This window comes from Erpetoichthys calabaricus, chromosome 4 (genome assembly GCF_900747795.2).
Source record: "Erpetoichthys calabaricus chromosome 4, fErpCal1.3, whole genome shotgun sequence".
NCBI classification, from domain to species: Eukaryota; Metazoa; Chordata; class Cladistia; order Polypteriformes; family Polypteridae; genus Erpetoichthys; species Erpetoichthys calabaricus.
Genome location: NC_041397.2, coordinates 233,021,993 through 233,035,677, shown reverse-complemented (window position 1 = coordinate 233,035,677; position 13,685 = coordinate 233,021,993). Strand labels below are relative to the sequence as shown.

At 34.0% G+C, this 13,685-nt stretch overlaps 1 protein-coding gene across 5 annotated transcripts in view; it reads right to left on the bottom strand.

Moving 5' to 3' along the window:
• fat3a (FAT atypical cadherin 3a) overlaps positions 1-13,685 on the bottom strand; it is a 547,007-nt gene that overhangs the window by 325,621 nt on the left and 207,701 nt on the right. The gene's annotated exons all lie outside the window — the stretch shown is intronic.

Sequence of the window (13,685 nt, the reverse complement as noted above, 5' to 3'; positions counted from 1 at the left end):
GCTTATCTGGAATGACATTCAAAAGTCCCAATTCCTAATATTCCCAAGGTAACCAGGCATTTAAATTTGGCACCAAACTACCATTCTTTAATACTAGAGAAGAGGGTATGCTATGTATTACATGCAGATGGTTGCAGAATTCAGTCACTTTCACATTAGCCTTGACTTCTTGTTATTATTGTAAAACAAAAGGGTATATTGGCATCTGTGAAAAAAATATATCAATTTGCACCTGACATCTTACACAAAAGTAAATATCAATATTGAAAGAGTTCACCATATGCACTTTATAAGCAATTAAGACCAAAACAACGATGTCATTTCAAGTATCTGTATTAGTAAACCTTTACTAAAAACACTTCAACTGGACAACAGATTGATCAAAATGGAACTGAATTTTAATTCTGTGGTCAAACTATTATTGATTCCACAAAAATAATGAAGTACTTCTTTTGATCACCGTGTCCTTTAAAGGGTCTGTGCACTTTTTTGTTGATATTGACTACCATGGATTAAGGAGAAGACTATTCTTCATTCATGGTTATGGTACCAAGCATACAGGCTGCTGCAGTACTCTTGGCACTACAATTACATACTTACACCATGTTTACCACCAGTTAAAATAACGGTATACAACCCCCTGATAACTGTGAATAAACTGTTCACTGTGTCAAGTGCAGGAGGTGTCTTCATGAAATTTGACCTAAATTTGGCAAGTAAGATGTTAGCTGCAAGTGATACAACAACAAAAATGGTGAGGATAATTGGGCACATCTTGTTGTCAGGAATTGTGTTAGGTAAAGTGTTAATTAGTCCCATGGATGCAGATTTAAAGTAGAAAAGCAAAAAGTGGATTTTTAATACCCTGATACAGAATGCTGTAAAGACAAAAACAGTATACAGCTATAACTACTCAAGACTAAACAGAACTCCTTACATTGCTAGAGCTCCCAATCTTTGATATCATCTGCTTGACTAATCAAACCGTCCAGATCATATAATTAGGCAAAATAATTGTTACATCTGGATGACATTAAGACCTATTATGATGAAATAAGCCTCTACCCGTAATATGTGGCACTTATAGGCTTGATACTCTGCTGGCGCCCAAAGAACCAGATGGCAAGGAAGATTCCATTTGTTTTTTCTCTACAACTCTAACCTCAACTGACAGTTAAAATACTCAGATCATAAGGGAGTCTGTCTTTTGCCTTTGCAGTTTCAAAGTGCCATCAATACTCACTCACCACACTGTCATTTACACAAACTACTAGCCTCTGTTATAGGAGGTTTTCCATGGGAAACCAACAGCACAGGTCCTGTTTCTCTGGAGCCTTTCCCTTGAAGACAACAGCTACAAGTTATACATGTGACTTGATTAGCAACATACAAATGGAGAAACCTTAAGCCAACTGCCTTTGTGCACTCCAGTAGATGCAAATCTACCACCGTTGGGGATTATTCTCCTTCATGCATTTTGTGAACTCCACTTTCACTGTGTTTTGCATAGCTGGCCTTCAACATCCAGTTTAAGCATTACATTGCAGATCACTGTGAACTATTAGCTCACAATAAATTGCGTGCTTTGGAGAGGATGCCAATGATGGTAGTATCCAAGCTGTTTTGAAAGGAAATCTTTGCTACTCTGCATGAAAGCTCACCCAATTACCATGGATGTTCTTCTATGAAAATGTAAATTTGGGGCTCCCAGAATTTAATAGAATAAAGGACATGGAAAAAGGGTTCAGACTACATTATCTTATTATTCCATCTCTACGGTCCAATAAGGCTCCTTAGCACCTAATTAGCTAATAAGCCTTAAAAGGAGATCATTTTATTTAATTAATTTATTTATTTATTATACTAAAACAAAACATTCTTTTATCAATTGCTGTGTGTTAAATAGGTTCTTTACATTTATAAAGATAATGCTTTATAATGCTTCATGTGCATTATTTTTAAAATGTTTATGCAAATTCTTATTTTATTAATTCTTTCTAATGCTTACATTGAATTTCACTTAGGTTGAAAAAAAAACTGTCAACATACATGGCACAATATTATGAAATATTTCTAACCGTACTCTTCGATTTAATAATGTTAGTATAATCATGGCACTGGACAGTGGCAATATATCACATGTTGATTAACTCATGCAAGTCAGAATTTCACTATATACTACACATGACAATAGTGGCCCTTTAAATTTATGATAATAAAGCTGGAGTAAGATCTAGTTATGCGTAATTTTTTTAGGAAAAATGTTTTATTGTCATATATTTTATTATTAATCCATTTTCTAAACCCACTTAATTAAATTATTAGGTTTGCTGGGGCTGGAGCCTATCCTGATAGTGTCAAGTGCAAGTTACTAATCAATTCTGGATGAGCTACCAGTCCTTCACACCACACACCCACATTCACCAACACCAAGCCAAATACTAATATATGCTGGTAATAAAACTGTTAAATTGATTGCATACACAGATGTTTGACTACTTTTTAACATTTGATCCTCTGATACACATATATCAGCAATGTGATCCATGTGTATAATACTAGAACTTAGAGTAAAAAGTGCAGCTCCGACCAAGTAGACATTCATTTGCTCTTACATCTTGGGAGATCAACTAATTTCAGTGTGAGACACCATTTTATCTTTATAGTAGCAAAGAAGACTATAACTTGCATTAACAAGTAGAATTCTTTGCTTGAAAAACAGTACAATAAGAAGTATGCTTTTTTAATAAAGCACATAAACATTTGCAATTACGTAAAATATAAGCAACCAAACAGAAACTTAAAAAGGTGATATGAGCTAAAAAAGATGACGTGTAAAAATGGTGATGAAATAATATTAAGGTGTGACACATGCAAAATCAAAGAGATGGCAGAATAAAGAGATGATACTTGTTGCAATGCTACAGTGAATTAGAAGCGTTAAGAAGTGGTAAGTGCAAAGGATAACATAGTATGTGATAGGACAAATGTGAAAGGTAGGTATGAACTGAAAACAAAAGAAAAATGCTGGTTGGTTAAAAGAATTGTCAGTCACTTCTGAGAGAAAGTTTGTCCAATGACAGTGGTATGCAGAGACAAAAAAAGTAAACTTTTTCTATTGTTTTTTTGTTGTGTTAATTTTTTATTATTATTTAAGTGTATAGTTAATAATTTTTACATTTGCTAATATATTACCAGAACTTCTGTAGAGCGGCCAAGTAAAATCAAGCATATCATGTGAATTTTGTGACAAATTTTGCTTAACACAAAATCTCATTTTACATATGCATTTCACTATATTCCTGTGTGTGAATATGTGACAAATAAAATCAAAGGTGCATCACTGTCAAATATAGTTTCAGCTCTGATGCTGTAGTTCTAAATAAAAAGGAAAGAGAGAAGAAGAAAAGTTTAAAATCATCTTTTGTACTTTGCATACTTGTACAACAGTTCAACTACCTGCAATAATGTATTTTATGCTTCCAACTTTACCTCTGAACAATCAAGATAAATTTACATTAACTGTGGCAATCCTTTTGATTCTGTGGGAAACACTACGTAATCCTGCCATCCTGCCAAGTAAAAGTAGAATGATTTTATTTTCAATGCCAAAAACTAAAAAATAACCTTGAACCTAGTCAAGTAACATTAACCTGTATTTGCTTGTTTAATATATGCTCCCCCTGAACCAAGTACATGACAGTATGAAGCTGGGGTGGGAGGTCCTTTTTGTGCTCACTTTACAGATACTTCCCATTTTTTCATGTGATATGATGAAAGTGTAGTAGGGCACAGATAGCTTCAAGGTTCAGAAAATTAAAAAGGCTTAATGCAATTCCACCCAGGATAATTACATTTCTGGTGGTCTTAAATTTCTGATTTTATCGTCTGAGAATGTAACACTAAACACATCCAATTAGGCTACAATACAAGACAGCGTGCAGACTGTAAGAAACAGAGGTCATGTTCTGCATGATCTGTAATAGCAAAATGAAATGTGCTAGTTCTTTTTTCCTTTCAACAGAGACCTTAATGGACTGTACATTAGCACCTGGGGAGTTTCATAGGCCTGAGTCAGCAAGTCCTGCATGCCGTTATGGATTCAGGAACAAAGTTATGCTTCCCAACAGCCATTTTTTCATCTGCTTGCTTTGTGGAGTAATCCCAGGTGCTCTAGTTTTTAATGACTAAATCTGAAGCCAAACACAAAATATAGACAAGTTCCTAACATCTACCAAGCACTTCACTATAGAGATGAGTAATGCTGCCCAAGATTGTTTTGCTAACTATTGCACACAAAGCCCCACATAATGAATCCTTGTGGCTGAATATGGTGCTCAATTGTTCTAGAGTCTGGCTACAACAAAAACAGGCGAAATTGTGAACAGAATCACATGTAATTTAATGATAAAACCTGGCATGATGGATAGTAACTCTTAAAATAAATCAAAATATAAAAAGAGCTTGAGAAAAGATCACTTTTAAAAGGAAGCCTGATTGTTAAAAGTTTCTTTACGCAAAATAGAATGGTACAATCATAGTGAAAAACAATGCTGAGAAAGATTCTTCTTTTCATCTACAAGTAAATCAAACTGAGGTGCTTCCCTCAAGTAATACAGAGCATATTGCGTTACCACATCTTTACCTGATTTTAAACCTTTCTGTCAAAAATAAAATGTCTTACATGGATAGAATGAGGGGAAGAAGTCAAAACGATCCACTATTGATCAAACATAAACAGATTACCCTTAAGAAATATGAGAAAATCAGATGTCATCCTGCATATGTTCCATACACCAACTTCTAGTTTTTTACCAACCAAGCATTTCTGGGTCCCTCAATTAAGGCTAAATAAGAATAAGCATTCTTTTATAAAAATGTTGATTAAAACACTTAATATAACAGTCAATGTGTTGACTGTTTTAAGACAGATTTTGGAGAATCTGGATGAATAGTATTGGCAAGCTTGTTTCAGCTGAATGGCCTGTTCTTGTCATAATTGTTCTAACGTTTAAAGTGAAAGTCATTGTAAGTATAAATAAAATGTACATGTCTGTTAGATTTTAATGATTTTTAGATGTTGATGTGCTCTTAATTTAACAGGATTTTATGTTTTTTATATGTTGATATGTTTTAATTAAACTTCTTACTGTAGATGTGTGATATGTAACTTATCTTGTCTTATCTTGACTTATGCCAGTCCCTCCATTATTCTACTACGACTAGAGGGTCATTACAATTTGTGGTCAGCTAGAAATCACCAGAAATTTTTTGTGTGTACAGCAATTTTAAAACTTAACTCAATTCTAGTTTCAAAAATAATTTCATAATCATGCATACAAGACAATACTAATTTGGTTAACTGCCTAGAAAAAAAAGAATAAAATTAAAACAATATCACACAGTAGCCCACAGGCATAATTATTTGGTAATTGTTGCTCTCTAACAATAGTTCTCTGGAAATTCCTCTGGTAGTTAGAGTGCTAATATTTCCAACAAGCTGAAGATGCAAAAAAGGAAAAATGGAACAGTTCACGGTATTATGTTTTTCTAACTGTGAAAACTGAAATCAATTAGTGGACTAATGTAGCAGAAAACTGAAATTCCCACTGAGAGTAATCTGACCTTTCTGGAGCTTGCGCATAGCCCTAAGTAGAACGATGTTAATGCTGACAGAAAACAGAGTTGAAAAGTGAGTGGTGACTTATTTACATTTATGCCTTGGAATAATTAATGGACTTGCACAACATATCTTTTTTGCTTAAAAGCATTACATATTAAAGTGTCTGTTCGTGAAACTATTAGAGTGTCTCTCCATAGATGGGAAATAACAATACTATAACAACATACTAATTGCCTGGCACAACTGACGGTAATCAACTGTATATACCGTGTTTCCCCGAAAATAACACAGGGTCTTACATTAATTTTTCCTCCAAAAGACACGGTAGGGCTTATTTTCAGGGGATGTCTTGCTTTTCCATGAACAAAAATTTCTCTCTATCATAAAAAAAAAAAATCATGGAAGGCTTGGAAGGAAATGATACATGATTTGCTCGGAGACACTTTAACGACCCGCCAGACAAGGCAGTGAGACAAAAGGACAGCTGCTGCACAAGCTTTTAAATGATCAACACGCAGCACGACAGCAGTAAGACAGCGGCTAATTCCACTGCGTCTCCTTACCTTGTGTTCAGCCCCTCCGCCCCCCCTTCACAACGCGAGTGGCAGAGACACGAAGTGGCTGGTGTGCAGCGCGCCCCGGGAGGTTGGCGAGTGAAGTGAGCTGAGGGCACAACTCCCTAGTATTCTGGAACAAAAATCTACATTTATTCAAATACAGTCATTTCATCATCTTCTGGAACATCACCATAACTCTCCAAACCCCGAATTCCATTATGAATTTCTTGCAACTCCATTTCCTTTAGAATAATATCCCCCAATTTCTCATGTCTAGCAATAGAGCTTTCCTTAAATGAGCACCTCTTGTCCATGTATCCTACTTGTAATGCATTCGGATATCCAATTTCTTCTCTTTGCAGAAAGCAGTAAGATTTTTGCCCTGAGATTCCTCCGCAATTACTTTCTTGTACTTGACAAAATAGCTCTATCTTTTTGCACTCATCTTGTTGGGGGGTCAAAATACCGGTATTATTTCCTGTTCATCTGTGTACATACAGTAGCGGTAGGCGTTTATCGCTCATCCAAAGGCGCCTGCGCGGGATCATAACTAGGGCTTATTTTCGGAGTAGGGCTTATATTACGAGCATCCTGAAAAATCATGCTAGGGCTTATTTTCGTGGAAACACAGTACCAGAATATAAGAGGGTACTATTCAGGTGCATCAAAAAGGAAATGGCTATGGGGACATATGATAATGATTTTTTTTTTCTAAAATGTATAAAAATCTATGAAGTTTTTACACATAATTTTCCACAGCATTACAGGTGTTTTGTAGCTTTACATTTGTTTAGTACAAAGATCAAATGGAGGAAAATTAAATTAAGTCACACCGTCTGAACATACAAATGCTTCTGCCTGAATGGTGGTTAGAAAAAATGTGCCCAATAGTACAGAATGTTTTTTGATTTTCAGCTTTGTACAAGAAAAACTTTTTATTCTATAGTTGCTGGCTATTTTTTCTATATGTGTTAATTTGATATTTATTATAAAAAAAGTCACTTATTCACATGCTAGACTGTCAAAGTTGGTGTACTGTCAGGTGTCACACACTTGGAACTTATTTATAACAATAATATTTGGCTGATGATGTGAACTCTTTCATTTTACTAAATCCAGACATAAATATGAACATAATTATGAAGTCAGATATTGAGAATAGCATGATATTAGGTGTCTAGTATAGGGTAGCCATACATTGATTTGACAAAAATTTAAAAAAAATTTTTATTAATGGCAGGAGACTGACTGACACCACACATATTTTAGTACGCTTTACTTTAAATATTTAATATCATATGTGCGTTTCTTAAAATATATCAAACCTTATTATCCCATTCTGAGGCGGTTAACAGTTTCTCTGATTTAATGTACTGTAAATAATTTTAGACATTCAGACATTACAAGAAGCAAAATGACAAAGGGCTTGCCCTTGAAAGTCTTTAGAGAATTATAAATTAGTCTGCCACAAGCTGCAAATACTGTGCTGTACATTAAATCAAGTCGTTACAAAGAGTATGAGCCTTTCATCAGGCCATAATTAAAACATAAATAGCTAAAAGCCTAATGTATTGTAATGTATTGCTATCCAGTAATGCACAATACCATAAGTCAAAACTTCAAATACACTGCTAATCAACTTTCTATAATTAAGTCAGCGAAAACAAAAAGATATACAGTGAAAAAAGATGGAAAAATGTGATTCAAAGATGATGAGTGGGACCAGCACTGCATTATTCACGGCCTGTGCTAACATACACGTAATGAGAAGTTGGACAACCATTTCAGTTGCTCGTTGTAATTAAGAACCTTCCCTTTGTTAAAAAATATGTTTGTACCTTTTCAAAAAATATAAAGCAGCATGGACCAAACTGAACATAGTAAAACTGTAGACCCCAAAATTTAGAGGACTCATTTTGGATTGCATTTTGATTTTATTGGGCTATGTTCCAGAATTAATTACTCCAGTAGAAATCATTTCATTTAGTTTCTCTTTTGTTTGTAAAGCCATGTGTTCTTTTCTTGCTGCTTATGTAAGTGTGTATACAATGACACGCCTTGACATTTAGAGGACATTTTAAAAATATACATTCTAAACAATTTCATTAATATTCATCTTAACATTTAAAAAATTAATTCATAAAACAAGGCTATGTTATTTTTCAGTTTAAGCATTGCATTGTGTTTTTTTATATTTAGCATCATCTTTTTACGTTTTATTCCCTGATGCTCTATATTTTATATTGGCTGTGCTATAGTGCTGTATATGGGCTTATAAATGGATGCCCTCCATATAAAAGTAAACTGAAATGATTTGACTACAGACAGTCCCTTCAATTTTATAATAATAGAATACTGTTGGTCATATACTAGATGGACCTTGTCAAAGTTATGGCCAAACAAGGGCCTATTATAAGGGACACATAGAAGAAGCTGGTCTTTTATTTCATGTGGAGTACTTGTCCACTGTTAGAAAACTAATAGGTACAAAAATTATGAGGAAAAAGGAAATTTAATACAGAACTAAACTAAAATGGAAATAAGTAAAATAAATACAAAAACAGAATATTTATAGAAATTGTAATGTGCTACCAATAAAGATGAATGAAATGAAACAACTGATTAAATTAAGCAGCCAAATAATGTGACGAAGGTGCCATGTGATATACATGCCTCTGCTTTTATTACCTTTGAAAAAAGGGATAGGTTACACATCAAAGCATAACAATATAACATAGTTGTTTGACCTTTACACCTGTCTGACACTGTCCTAGACGTATGCTTTCCTTCTACACATACCTTTTATATCCTGCTTAATCCAATGAACTGGATGCCATTCTGCCACAGAGCACACTCACTCTCTCACACATGACCAGTTTACGGTTTTTCCAATGAATCTAATATACATTGGGCTGTGGGAAGAAATGCTTGACTGTCCAAATAAAAATCCATTCAGACATAGGAAAAAAAAAAAAACTTCCCAAAACTCTACACAGACAACAACTAAGCTGGGATTCAAAACCAGTCTCGAACCTCGGGGCAGCACTGCTAGCCACTACATGAAAACTACCTTACAATTTATTATAAAAAAGTAAAATGGTTGTCTTCAGTTATTTCAAGAGGTTTGGTAGCTAGAAAGGACATGCAAAATACAAGCCATGTGTGGCACCAGAGTGACAGTGTTTTGGTGATGTGATAAATGCACCACTACATGTTTTATTAGTCTTTTTCAGGGCTTAATTTAATTAATATGCAGAGTACTCTGTTACAAAATTGAAGTGATTGTACAAAAAACATGAAAACAAAAGACAGGTAAGTCATTTATTTAAAAAAATGAAATGGCTCCAAGCTCTGTTTGAGTAATTGGAAAAAATTTCTGCAACACTGCTAATTAACATACTGGATTCAGTTAAACCTGAAGAGAAGTAAATCATCAAATAATAAACATGTTTCAACCTTATTACTGTCAATTTAAGAGAAACTCTGCTGACAAGTAATTATTTATCCTAAATTGCAGTACTTAAAGGTTTAGGGGCTATCCGTTTGACATCAAAACTGCTAACTATGTGTAGGCTCAGATCAAGTGCAATGATTACCATCTACTTTTATGTAAACTTTTCAAAGTAAAACTACACCTTTTTGATTATTAACTGGCAAGTCCAAACCCTGTATGAGAGAGTAAATACTGCAATAAACTGGCATCCCATCCATAATACTAAGATAAGGTAAGGCTCTATGCGGCCATTCATAACGGAACTCCAACCTCAGAAAATTTACAGCTCACATTTCATTACAAAAAACATCACACATTGAGCATAATGCTGATGCAAAGCAAGGTCGTCATGCATCAAAATTCCCATGTCAAAGGATGACTTGACAATGTGGCCCTAAATAGTCCGAATACTTCCTGAATCCATTATATTATATTATATTATATTATATTATATTATATTATATTATATTATATTATATTATATTATATTATATTATATTATATTATATTATCCATCCATCCATTTTCCAACCCGCTGAATCCGAACACAGGGTCACGGGGGTCTGCTGGAGCCAATCCCAGCCAACACAGGGCACAAGGCAAGAACCAATCCCAGGCAGGGTGCCAACCCACCGCAGGACACACACAAACACACACACACACCAAGCACACACTAGGGCCAATTTAGAATTGCCAACCCACCTAACCTGCATGTCTTTGGACTGTGGGAGGAAACCGGAGCGCCCAGAGGAAACCCACGCAGACACGGGGAGAACATGCAAACTCCACGCAGGGAGGACCCGGGAAGTGAACCCAGGTCCCCAGATCACCCAACTGTGAGGCAGCAGCGCTACCCACTGCGCCACCGTGCCGCCATATTATATTATATTATATTATATTATATTATATTATATTATATTATATTATATTATATTATATTATTAAAATACTGGACCTGGACTCACCTGTGTGCTAAGTAGGCATTTTTCCCTACTAACAACAGACTGTATGTCAGACTGACCCTTGTCACCTTAACTATTATAGTTAAATAGACAAGGTGGCCCTAGGACACTATAAAGGGTACTATATATTAATCATACATATGTACATAATTTAGTCTATTAACTGGCATTATACTGTGCTTTATAGTTTTGTATTACCTTGAACTATGTGTTTACTGTTTAGAACAATGTCTGTGCACTTAATATTGTATATTGCTGCCAAAGCCATTGAATTTCCCCTCTGCCATTAATAAACTAAGGGGGACAGGGCTTTTGCAGCTGCTGCTCCTCGCCTGTGGAGCTCTTTACCTCAATACATAAAGGAGTCATCTACAATTGAACTGTTCAAAACAAGATTAAAGACTCATTTCTATTCACTTGCTTTCTGTGACCTTCAGTAATACTGATGGTTTCCTCATTGTGATTATGTAATCTTACTTCTATTTATTATTTATTTTATTTATGTTCATTTATTTTATTTCTATTTATATTATGTATGTTAATTGTATGTTTTTTTTCTTCTATTATAAAGCACTTTGGCCACAGCATTCCTATGTTGTTTTAAATGTGCTATATAAATAAATTGACATTGAAATTGACATTATCTACCAATAAAGAAACAGCAGCTGGAATTCCTATGAGGAACCTACGAGGAGCTCTAGAGTATATTTGTAAGAGCAACCACATCAGGATCAGTTCTGGTTGTCTGGTCATTCTAGATTCTGAAATTCAAGTAGCAACTGACAGACACTCTGATTTAGTGGCCAAAATGCCTTTCAGGACCAATTCCAAAAGAGAATTTCAAGAGGTTTAGGGGGATTGGAATGTCAATTATAAACAAGATTGGACAGACAGCTTAAGGCAGGAGGAAATTATGTTAATGAAAGAGAGTAAGAGAAACAGTTTTTGAAAGGTGTTAAAACGGAAAGAAAGAAAAAGGGTAAAGTGGGCTAGCTACTTCCTCAGATTAGCACAAGATTCAGCTTTTTTGGGTTGGTCTGAATATTTGTTTATTGTTTTGTGTGTGATTACTCAACTGCTTCCCCACCTTGCTGCATTCAGTTTAATAAATGCCTTTAGGAATAAATCATGTCTGTGTCTCTTTGGTCAATTCATGTTTAAGCAGCAAGACCACACAACAAGGTAACATCTAAATGAAATGCTTTTCTATAATAAGTATAATACAAATGGAAAAATTTTACCAGACTATACAGATCCTCCAAATTCCCAAAATATATTTATTTATATATATATATATATATATATATATAATGCTTATTCATTAGTGTAGCATTCTTCCAGAAGGAAAGAATTCCAAGCCACAAAGGCTTGGGAGATAGACAAGGAGATAAAAAAGAAAAAAATACAAAATTTAAAGTCAAACTAAACCTAGAAGTTGCAATTTCAAAGAATCTTTAAGCATGTGAAGCAGAGAATAAAAAATATATACACAATATACAAAGGAAACAACAATGAATTTAAATGTACTGTGGAGAAAACACAAATATCAGAATTCATGAAAAAAAATGTATTAAATTCAGGTAAAATTAATAGCCTATGTCAAATAGTAACAAGGTAGGTCCCCAGTAGATTCTCCAATGATTTTACTAGCATCATAATGAATGTTTCTGTGTGCTATTTGATGCAGATGATTTTGTTGTTCATATTGTTTAATGTAGACCCCAAGTTATATTATAAGCAACATCTGGCATTGATATTAATATATCTGTTTTGATATGCATATATACATTTTTTTAAACTATACATTATTTTTTTTTGGCTCTAGGGAACAATAAAACAGAATCCACCTGAATCAAACTAAGACACCCAATGTCTTTTGTCGGGCTATTATACAAGCTATACCATACTATATTTACAGTTACAACATATTTTAATACATTAACAACTATAAACAAGATTGGACAGACACTTAAGGCAGGAGGAAATTACAAAATGTATTATTGTTGTTGTTAATTTAATATTTATTAATTAAAATGTCAAGTATATATCTGAATGTTAATTTTATTAAAGAACTAGGAAGTGATAACTGTTGATCATCTCAAAGGAGATGCTCTATTGGGTCTTCAATAATTATTGACCCAAGATACTTTATGAATTGCCACACAAATAGCTATAAATGCTTTAATTTTAGTTTTGTATGTCTGATGTGTTCCTGTTCATTAAAGGAGAATCAAAATGAAGAAACCCATGGCCTTCTTAGCAAGAGAGCTGTGCAACTTTCAGTTCCTAATCCATTGTGAGCCTTTGTTGTTTCCCATTTAACATTTTATTTTTATGACTATCCACTGCATCTAAGACTTTAAGCTTAACTGTATACTATTTAACTACAATTTTTTTTCATTTTCATGTATATCATTAACATTATAATATTCAAAACTTCATAAAGACAAAGGCAGCCCTACCAATGATATTGCTATTCTTCTTGGTGACTGGATTTAAGAAAACTAAATAAATATATATTTTTAAAATTTGTATATTTTTCAGAGAATCTTAAAATAATTTAAATAACTTGCAACCACTAAACATTTGACTTTATTACTATCATTATCTACGACTGACATCCTCTTTTGTCCTATGATGATCACAAGAAAAACAACATTTCTCAACAGAAAAAACATGTCCACACCAACCATGTTCTGTCTGTATGTGTTCCACACAAGTTCAAAATGTGTCAATGTGCACAAACATGCTATCAAGCACATTGGAATTTAATAATGCTAATTAAAGTAAGATCAGTTTAGACTGTGAAGGCAAACTTGAGTCTGTGCAAAAAATCTCATTAATATACTGTGGAAAACACATGAAAACGTCAAAAAAGCACATCTTGACTCAGAAAAGAACATGATACCAAAGAAATGTAAAGCAAAAAAGATCCACATATTAAATTATGAAATCACATTTAAATATCATTGTTAATTATGCATGTTTTAAAATGCTGAACTTGCTCACAGTATAGTGGTGATGACTAAAATTCCCTCAAACAAACAGTC